This window comes from Orcinus orca, chromosome 12 (genome assembly GCF_937001465.1).
Source record: "Orcinus orca chromosome 12, mOrcOrc1.1, whole genome shotgun sequence".
NCBI lineage: Eukaryota > Metazoa > Chordata > Mammalia > Artiodactyla > Delphinidae > Orcinus > Orcinus orca.
Genome location: NC_064570.1, coordinates 76,379,841 through 76,390,691, shown reverse-complemented (window position 1 = coordinate 76,390,691; position 10,851 = coordinate 76,379,841). Strand labels below are relative to the sequence as shown.

At 38.7% G+C, this 10,851-nt stretch overlaps 1 long non-coding RNA gene across 1 annotated transcript; it reads left to right on the top strand.

Moving 5' to 3' along the window:
* The first annotated feature begins 1,974 nt into the window (after positions 1-1,974).
* LOC117201448 (uncharacterized) lies at positions 1,975-6,159 on the top strand. The gene is made up of 2 exons (XR_004483466.2): positions 1,975-3,245; positions 4,646-6,159. It is a non-coding gene; the product is annotated as an uncharacterized LOC117201448 (long non-coding RNA).
* Positions 6,160-10,851: the final 4,692 nt, after the last annotated feature.

Below are 10,851 nucleotides of genomic sequence, written 5' to 3'. Positions count from 1 at the left end.
ATCCCTTGTATAAGGACTCCAATTAGCAAATTTTGGTAGGAAGGGGAAAAAAGAAAGCTACAGGAATGTCGTAGTTAAGAATGTACTCTCTAGAGAGTTAAAATGCCTGAGCAGGAAGGACCGGGAATCTGGTTTTCCACGTAGACAACAATTACAATGTCAGCATCTGTCTGATGTAACTGCTTTGGAACTGTGGACTCTGTTAAAAGCTTGCAACATCTAGGGGAAGTCCTGGATGATTAATAACCCTTTATTTTGGTCAATTTCAGATCTTGGGGCAGCAAGGCAGTTACAGCTACCTATCCCCTATCCCACAGCCACATGGCAGGCAGCCATACACATGTTCCTTGAGCAGTTTTCATGCAGCTTGTGGGAGTCAGGGTGGGCAATAAGGATGTTGTCCTCCAAATATTGGGGATCCATTTTCTGACTGCTGATTGATGCTTCTGACTGTGGAGTTCAGACACAGAGATGGGCAGAAATTGTTGCAAACCTTTCCCCTTCCTGCTGAAGTGACTTTCAGGGGATTTAAAGATCCGGTGCCTGTATTTTTTCCCCTTTCATTTTTCTCTTTTTTCCTCTTTTGGGAGCCAGACAATTAAGGGTTAAGACATTCAAAAGCAATTACATATACAAGGGAATTTAGAAAGTCTTTGCACATGCCCAGGGAAAGGTACAGACTCAGAAAAGACCTAAGGCCTTAAGTTTACACCTCAGGCTTATTGTTGGCCAGAAAAACCCTACAACAAGAAAACAAGTAAACAAAAAAAGAGAATGAGAAACCCCCAGCACCCTGGGGAAGGGAAATTCTCTAAATTCCAGTTACCACATTAAATGATTCAAATGTCCATTTTTTAACAACAACACAAACAAAAACACAACACATAAAATGAAACGTTAAGTATGGCCTATTCAAAGAAAAAAATAAATCAACAGAAACCATCTCTGAGAAATACCAGATGGAGACAAAAACTTCACATTCAATAGGATGGCTAGTATTAAACACAAACTAAAACCTAAAAACCTATCAGAAAGTAACAAGTGTTGGTAAAGACTAGGAGAATTTGGCACTCTCGTATACCGCCAGTGAAAATATAAAATGGTCCAAAGTCTGTGGAAAACAGAATAGCAGTCCCTCCAAAAATTTAAGACATGAATTACTATACGATCCAGCAATTTCACTTCTGGGTATATACCCAAAAGAATTGAAAGCAGGAACTTGAAAAGTTATTTGTACTCCCATGTTCATAGCAGGTCTATTGATATAGCCAAAAGGTGGAAGCAACCAGGTGCCCGTCAGTAAACGAATGGATGCACTAATTGTGGTGTATACACACAATGGAATATTACTCAGCCTTAAAAAGGGAAAAAAGTCTGATACGTGCTACTACATGGATGAACCTTGAAAACATACTAAGTAAAATAAGCCAGTAACAAAAGGTCAAATATTGTATGATGCCACTCATATGAAGTACCTAGAATAATTGAATTAATGGAAACAGAAAGTAGGATGGTAGTTGCCATGGGGAATATGTAGAGTTATTGTTTAATGAGTACAGTTTCCGATTTACAAGATGAAAACAGTTCTGGGTGTGGATGGTGTGAAGATTGCACAGCAATGTAAATGCACTTAATGCTACTGAACTGCACATATAAACATGGTTAAAATGGTAAATTTTATGTTATTTTATATGTTTTCATAATTAGAAAAATAGGACATATTTTCTAGAGCCTGAGAGCCTGGGTGTGACCCAGACTCTCTCACTCACCAACTGGATGACCAAAGCACCTTACTTAACTTCTGTTCTCATATTTGTCAAATGGAGGTAACAATATTCCTTGCCTTGTAAGTTGTTGTGTGGATTAATCGAGGTAAATTACATAAAGCACTTAGAACAAAACTTCACCCATTAAAAGTGCTCAAAAAGATCTAGAAAGTACTGTTATTCAAAGGTATTTGTCAAGAAAATAATTAAAGGAAAAACAGACAGTTGCTAGCAATTTGAATTTTTAAAGTAAGTATTCCTTTACATTCATTCTTATGATGGTTGTTTAAAAAGATATCTCACATATAAATCTATTGTAATTTAGACAGGTTTTTTTTTTTTTTTCTGAAATAGGTTTAACTAACACTTGTGTGTAGAGTTGAATACAGTGTTGGTTTCTCCATTCCAGGTATCTCATGGCTCTGTAATTAAATTAGTTTCATAATGCAATATTATTTTCTTAGAATTAGTCATTATGGAAAACAAAGACATTTTCCACATTCTGAACCTCTTTGAACATCCATAGAACAGTGTTTTTCAGACTGCAGAGCTGAATCGTTTACAGTGGTTGGACAATAGTTATTTTTAAATGATAGAATAGGAATATTATTTTTTTTTTGCGGTACGCGGGCCTCTCACTGTTGTGGCCTCTCCCGTTGCGGAGCACAGGCTCCGGACGCGCAGGCTCAGCGGCATGGCTCACGGGCCTAGCCGCTCCGCGGCATGTGGGGTCCTCCCGGACCAGGGCACGAACCTGCGTCCCCTGCATCAGTAGGCAGACTCTCAACCACAGCGCCACCAGGGAAGCCCAGGAATATTATTAATGTTTGTGTTTTCTTACTATAATTGCTAGGTTTGGGGATATCTTGTAAAAGAAATCTCAGTCTACTGGGATGTGATTTAAAAAATGTACAGGTTATAAGAATAGGTTTATATATCACAGATATGCTCTGAATCCAGGCTGTGTCATTTAATAGTTCTATGGTCTATGAGTCTCATTCTTGTCATCATTTAAATAGGGCGAATAATACCTATTATAAACATGGCTTTAAGATTTATAAGAAATCATGAATGTATGTAAAGCTCAAAAGTAGGAAACACTATTTTTCACAAATATCTGCTAATTATCTCTGAAGAAGGATTATGTCTCCCTAACCTGAAGACATCAGACTTAGCCACGTGTCTTGACTTGCTTTGGCCAATGTAAGTGAGTGGAATGTGTTTCATTTGTAGGAAGAAGCCTTAAGGACCAGCATATGGTTTCTCCATGTACCAGAAGAAAGGACAATGCTCTGCTTAGAATCTGCTTCATCGTCTTAGGTCCTGGGTGAAGACAATGTGTAGCAGAACCACAGCTGACTTAGAATGAGAATGTACACTTGGTGTGAGCAAAAATTAAAGCGCTGATGATTTTACAAAACAAAAAAAGTGGAATAGAATAGTAAATAATAGAAAACCTTCAACTGCGTGATGCTAAGGGTGAGTATTATTCTGTGATGCTTTTGTTTGCATTTCAGTTATGTGTGTGTATGTACCAAGATGTAATTTAAAAATGTATTTCTTTACTGTGTCAATTAAAAACAGCTTTGAAAAACAAGGTGGGGTTTTAGAAGTCAAGAGGAATTGTTTCTATTTATAATGCTACTTTAGAAAACAAAGTGTGATTAATTCAAATAATACAAGGTATAAGAGTCCATGTATTTCAGGCAAAGCTGTATTTTTTTTTTAAAGCTGTATTTTTTTTAACTATATTTTTTAAATCAATTAGGTCATTGCCTCAATAATTCAGTTTTAACTCCGTTTATTACAAATGGAGTTTTCCACCCCTCAAAATGCAATAAACTCTGTGCAGTTGATCCCTTGGTCTCAGTTATCACATACAGTTCTGGGGGGTCATGCTCCAGGGAGCAGAGACGCTGCACCTACATGTTCTTCCTTCAGTGGAAGTGTTCCAGGATATCCTGGATGACCTTCTGCTCAGGCCATGCAGAAGGGGTGTCTGTATGGAAATTGGAAGGTTGTAACTGACTTGTGAAGTCCTTTCTATCTCTCGGGTCCTAGGATTCCGTAGGTGTGCAAGCTTCTGGCCTTCAGCCGCAGGCACGGGAAGGCCCATGCTCTCATTGACCTGTTCCTGCTACTCCACATTACTGACATTGACTCGTCGTTGGGTTTCACATCTTGATGGCAGGCTATTTTCAGCTGCTTGTCAGAAAACACCAATCCCTGTGCATCCATTTTCCACTTCTTAGTTATTTAGGACGTTACTAAAGTGTCTGAAGCTCAGGGGACAGAATTTAAGGAAAGCATTCTGTATGCGGCTGACACTGCAGAAATACTAAGGGACTGAGAACCACGAGAGAGCGGCCACTGATCTGGACCAAACAACGACCAAACCCCACTCCCTTTGCGTGACATGCCGTGCGTGGTGCCAGAGGGCATCTCACCGAAGGGCGACATTTCACGGGGCTAAGTTGTAGGTCTCCGTGTCGATAACCTAAGTCATCCCTGTGACCCGGTTTCCTCTCTACCAAGCAGGTCTGACCACCTGCATGTGGAAATATAAGCAAAACACTATGCTACTCTTAGAGAAAAACACTGGGGCAGACCTAGCTGGGAAGTATGCTATTATTTACATAAGCATTTCCATTGCGAATCCAGTATTATTACAGCACCTATCACACAAGGAAAGGTGTAGTTCTGAAACCTTGTACAAGCCCCTGTGTCCTTGTCTTTTGAAGTAACATGCTGACTCAATCGTTAATGACTGGGGACAGTGAAGATGCAAAACATCTGCCACGTAGCAGAATCACCAAACTCACAGTTCCCTGAAAGATGGCGATAAAGGCCTGATGTAGATTACTACGTTGTTTTTACAGGAAACAGACCCCCTCCAGATGAAAACTACTGACCACAAGAACACAGACCCTAGACTGGTTGAAACCAGAAGGTTGATGATGCTTGAAACTTCACCTTGAGGCCAACTAATCTGAGAATTGTCGACGAGCTGCACAGCCCTGCTCCTTGAACACTGTAAAGCTCCTCACTACCCCCTCCAGGGTGGGTCACACAGTCTTGAGGGCATTAGCCCACTGTGGCCTCCTCTGCCTAGCAAAGCAGTAAAGGCTGCTCTTTTCTACTTCACCCAAACTCTGTCTCTGTGTTTCTATTAGGCACCAGTGAACACAGTCTGAGTTTCTGCAACAGAATTTTGGGGGCTTGGCCAGGATCAACTCATGGGCAGGCATCCCCGCCTCGCCCCTCAGCTTGATCAGACACTCCGAGGTTCCTCTCTACGCCAGCCTCCTTTGGGAGAGTGGAGGGTTGGAGGATTCCTCTTGGAGGCCAGATTGCCAGGGATCCCCTGCCGTAGGGCTGTGCCCGGATCATACCCAGACTGCCTTCTCGGTAGTTAGAGCTCTGGGGTGGGGATGAAGGAGAGGATAGAGGCTGCCCTAACAGCTGCCAGGGCCCCCTTTTCCTTGAGGGTACCCTCCTCTCCTTCTGCCTGCAATGGTCTGGACTTCCTGCTCTGAGCAAATATCTTGGGGAAGGAGAAAGTTAGCATTTGGGACATCAGGACACCACCGCCAGCACTTCAGTAAGTCTCCCGGTGTGCATTCTGACTGAGGCCCCTCAACCTTGTCTATTCAGGGAAACTTCTGTTTCCCTGCTGGGGAATTTTTAGATCCCATTTGTAAGGTACCACTTGGACTAAGGCCATGAGCTTAGCGGGACTTGGAAGTCAATTGAGCATTGGGCTGTTTGGGTTTTTTGTTTGTTTGTTTTGGTTTGGGTTTTTTGGGTTTTGGTTTTTGTTTGTGGCTTCCATTTGGCTGGCGAGGATTTGGTTTGCCTTTGGTTTTGCCTGAGAGTGTTTAATCTGACTCAACATGGGAAGTCCTTCTTCTCTGACTCCATTTGAAAGCCCTCTAGGGAAAATTTTGGCAGACTGGTCAACCTATAATTATAAACCTATAAATAAGAAAAAATAATTTAACACCGTGTGGTCACAGTATTCTTTAGACTCTGGAGAAAATTTGTTGAGATGAAACTCTTTTGAAATTCCAAAACTGGTCCTTTTTTCATGTGCAGTCAGAGAATAAAATACTTTTTTTTTTTTCATAACAGTGACCCTGAGAGAACAAGATATTCTTAGGAGAAAACTTGAAATTAACGCTTATCATGTCCTTGAAGTACAAACACAGCCCATTTTGTCTGGGACCTCAGCCTTGGGTTAATTAGTAGAACTTCAAGCCAAGAGGAAAAAAAAGAAGGGAAGAAAAAGAAGCCTTTTAAAATCAAATGTGTAAATTTGACTATTCTGACTGTTTAATTAAAAGTTTAGTTGCAATGCCTGATTCATGAAATATAAAAAGATGAAACAATGATATCTCTGTCTGGATATATGTATGCCTCCGTCTTTGTCTTTGAATAATATTGCTGAGGTTCATTCGTAAATGAGCTCTATTTGATTGGCTTAAAGAAAAGTAAGTGCTTACAAATGAAACAAATCTAAATTTACCTACCTTTGCTTCTTGCAAGAGGGAAACTAAAGATGTTTGCGTTTATTAGACACGTCTCGTACCACTTAGAAAAAAGAAATTGTGCTTTGGGAAAATGCATGTTTATAGAATATGTTCTTAAGTTGGCTAATCAGAGAATGCCAATATGACAAACAGTTCACAACTGTTTTCTTCTTGGTTCTCATTAGAGATTAAGGTTTTTTTAAAAGGTTAAAAATTATAATACATAATTAAAGCTACTAAAATGAGAAGGGAAACATTTCAGTGTGTAAAGCATGTAGGAAATGTATTGCCAGCGAGAGAAGATACAAAGAATGGAGATATTACTGAGGAAAAAAATGATGATAACAATTTTGCCCTACAGTAGGTTGTTTCTGGATGCAAAAAATATGGGGCATATTAATATGAATCCAGAAAGTGATAAAAGGGTTGTGAAAAAGGTATTTTGAAAAAAGAATTTTGTATGTTCTTAGGACTTCCCCTCATTGTCAGACTTCTGCCATCCTGATGCCATTGTAGCATGGAAACGGTTTACTCCTAAGTCAGGGAATTTAAAATGAATAAACAATAGCTGTAAATTAGATAGTTAGGGCTATGGGAAATCTAAAATGGTTGCATGGCTTTTCCTGGCTCCTAGATAAACCTCATTTTTATATTTGATGGGTTAAAGCCGTCCCTGGCTGCAGGACTGATGCCTTGACAATGAAAAGGAAAGGTTAGAAAATGTGTTTCTCACTTGGAGTATAGTTTCTACAGTCTCCAGTGGTTAAGGCACCCAGTTCACTGGACAAATCATGCTAGCATTAACAAAACTTTCACAAACTTCTTGAAATTATCACTATCATCCTCAACCATCAGGCAAGGACAAAAAAACTAATGGAAAAACTGGACTCAAACAGAACAGAGATTAATTATATGGGATTAAATGAACTGCTAAATATGATTATAATTTTATGACTTGTCTGACATACTACTGGCTTCTAATCTTTGTTTTTCAGATATAGAAAAGCCCTTTTCCTCAAGCTACTTATGATTTACAACAGTTTGCTAATTTATACCTGTGGATAAAATTATAATATTTTTCTTTTCTCTCCATCTGGTTCCTCCAAACATTGGAGACTCTTGGGTTCTGAGCAACCTTATCAGGTGAATGGAAAAGAATATCTCTTGGCATGTGCAGAAAACTAGATATTTTGGGGACCTGGAAAAGAGACAAATTTACCCACTCTGTAGATATCACAGGCAGAATCTGAAGGCAAGCCATTGGCATGACTTTCCTGGCCTTGAAATGCCTTTTAAAAGTTCTATCTGAGATTCCTAATGAAAAGTTCCAGTGCAGCCAATTTGAAAAAGCCTATATGAACAATTACACTATGTGAACAATCAGGCCATGCTTAACGAAACCAAACTTATTTTGAACAAATTAGTCTTAATTTAGCTAGATTTAGTAGAAATGAAGGTAAAGAGAAAAATTATGTTTCAATAGTATAGCTTTGTGGCTCTTTGCTGCTATGTTATATTATTATAAAGTTTAATTGAATTAGTAAAAGAATATTCTAAGCTTGTTTCTAAAGCCAATCACAGTAATCTGTCTTTGGATGAAGATCAGATGCCCTGTGACCTGCAACTAGGAGATTATGTACTCTGGAAAAGACATCATTTAATGGACTGTCTCAAAAGTAAATAAAAGGACCCTTATTAGGTACTCGTAACTAGCACACATGCAACAAAACTGAAGGGTATTGACTCTTAAATTCATATTTCCCGTTTAAGAAGGGCCTTTGCATTGGACTGTCTATAGAAAAGACTGTTGACCCCAAATGACACCCATACCAGGATGAGAAGACAAGAGTGGAAGACAGCTGACATAAAAGTCTAGACCAGGCCTGTAAGAACCACCCAACTAATTCAATTGCACTGTTTACCAAATGTTTGTCTTCCTGTCAAAATGGAAAGTTATTGTTTTACTTCTAACCATATGTTTGACCCCAATGTTCAGGATGAAAAGAAAATTCTCTAGTGAAGTTGTCACAGAATATAACTATTCATGACACGTATCAGTGCTTGTTTTAAGTGAATTGCTAAAAGCACATGTCCCAGGCTTGTGTGACAATTGGGTATAAGTGATAAAATGTATAGCCTACAAAGCATTTCCCCGTTAACATACCTCTGAGCCTGTTCATGATATCTGATTAGTTTTCCTGCAAAATGGAGAACTAGGTAAAAGAAAGAGGCCTAGCTTTGAGGGACATATAAATGGACCTAAAGCAGGCTACTGGGCCACTCTGGCAACGTTGGAGAAATGTATTGATTATCAATGCCGTTTATGGAAAGATTTGTAATCGAAAGGTGGAAATAATGGAAGAAATTTTCACATATTGAGGTATGGGGAAATCATTCTGGCTATACATGATTGAATTTGAATTTTAGGCTAACGAACACTGCCTGTTTGTGGCCTATTAAACATGCATTGTACATCTGCTTTAGCCACTAAAAAAATTACATTAAAAATCAAAATGAAATAACTGTCATTCATACATCCAAAATGGAACTAGGTGGCCATTATGGACGTGGGTTCAGACACGTTCTTATATTACCGAAAACGTGAGTTCTCTAAACTTTATCAGACTTATGGGCACCATCAGCCCTTTTCAAAACAGTATCTACTAGCAACAGCCAACTGCAACCTTACGGTCTCAAGGTCTTCTTGTAACTATGAAACCTTTCTCCTACTTTAAAAAATAGTAATAGCAAATGAGACAGTTCAAGCTATAGCCTCCCTGCAAAAGGCTACTTGGTTAATAAATACATGTAAAAAGGAAACACTACAAAACTTATTTTCCTGGTTGCCATCTAAAATAGGAGAACTCTTGAAAAATACTACAAAGTTGTATTTTAACCATTATCTTCATAGTAATATCATATGATACTGCTTATATGTGGAATCTAAAAAAAGGTACAAATGAACTTATCTACAAAACAGAAATAAGGTTACAGACGTAGAAAACAAACTTATGGTTACCAGGGGGTAAGGAGGGGAGGGATAAATTGGGAGATTGAGGTTGACATATACACACTACTATATATAAAATAGATAACTAATAAGGACCTACTGTATAGCACAGGGAACTCTACTCAATACTCTGTAATGGCCTATATGTTCTTCTTTCACCGTTGCTCCTGGATTTCTCTTTTCATTGAAGATAGGATTTTTCATTTCTCATAATGCTCATCTTATTTTCCTCAGTGGAAGCACTCAAATTTTCTTTCTTTAGAACTTGTTTCACAAATTTTCTACACCTCAGCTTTCTTACTACAAATGAGCAAGATTAACGACATGTTGTCTGAATGAAGCAGCTTCCTGGAAGAGAATGAATATACTTTAGGAGCAGATCAAGCTTCTGGTTCTCAGTTTTCCCAGAGCTAACTCCCCAGCTTGGGGAGCCTCTAATGGCCTGAGCCTCTCCTCTGCTAATTGAGAGGGTGAGACTAAGGGATATCTCAGATCCTTAAATAAATGTAAATTTAGTTTATACTATGGAACTATTTCATTTTACCTGTCAGTCTTAAATTCTTTCTTGCAGCCAATTCTGTTGTGTCCTCTCTTACATGGGCTAGGCTGCTCGGACTTCCTTGGTCATTTTGCAACAGAGTTTTCCGTTTACTTGGTCAACTTCATTGTTGAGTTACATTAATTAGGGAAGTTCCAACACTCAGTGATGTTTAACCATAAATTAAAATATATATAAAGATCAATGAAACAGCCAAATTTTAGTTTATTAATTTATTAAAGAAAATACAACTAACATTAAATATGACCATAAATATGATTAATTGCCAGAAGGACAGTACTTTCTAAGAACACACATTTTTCACTAACATTTTTTTTGTCCCCTCTTTCAACTTGGACTGGGAACAAACACCATATACCTTACACCTTTCTTAATCTGTTGGGTGAATTATTCTTCTGGGATATTCACCTCATCTAAAGTCTCTGGTGGAGAAAAAAATCATATCTTCAATCTGCAGAGGGATATGTGAGTTTCAGGGTAGTGGGTAGAGAGAAAAAGGAGTCACAGCTGTGTCAATTCCTCATTGCTTTGAATTAGAATGTCTTTCCCTGTAGGTTCTCCTTTAGAGTCTTTTAAGTGTGCCAGTACGAAGTGGGCAGATTAGAGAATAACCCCAAGCTTAGCTTAGGAAAGGCTGGCGTGGCCTTTGTCTTAAAAGTAGAGGCATTTTAATAATCACCATGCGGAACTTCTCAACTTATGTTCTTCTGAGAGAGCACACAGACTGGGTCAATGGAGGCATTTGGCACCTTGTATGTGACGAAATCTCAGAGGTTCAGTTTACATCACTATACCGGATGTCATGTCTCATCCCATTACTTATTTGAGGATTTTCTCTACCATCTTTACTTCAAAACTTTCAACATATGTCACTGAATATTGTTCAGAATTATTTGATCCTTAGATGGTAATATCTGTTTAATTGTTTTGTTTATGTTACTTTGAAGTCTTCGTAATATCAGAAGTAGCTTAACTTTTGTTTTGTTT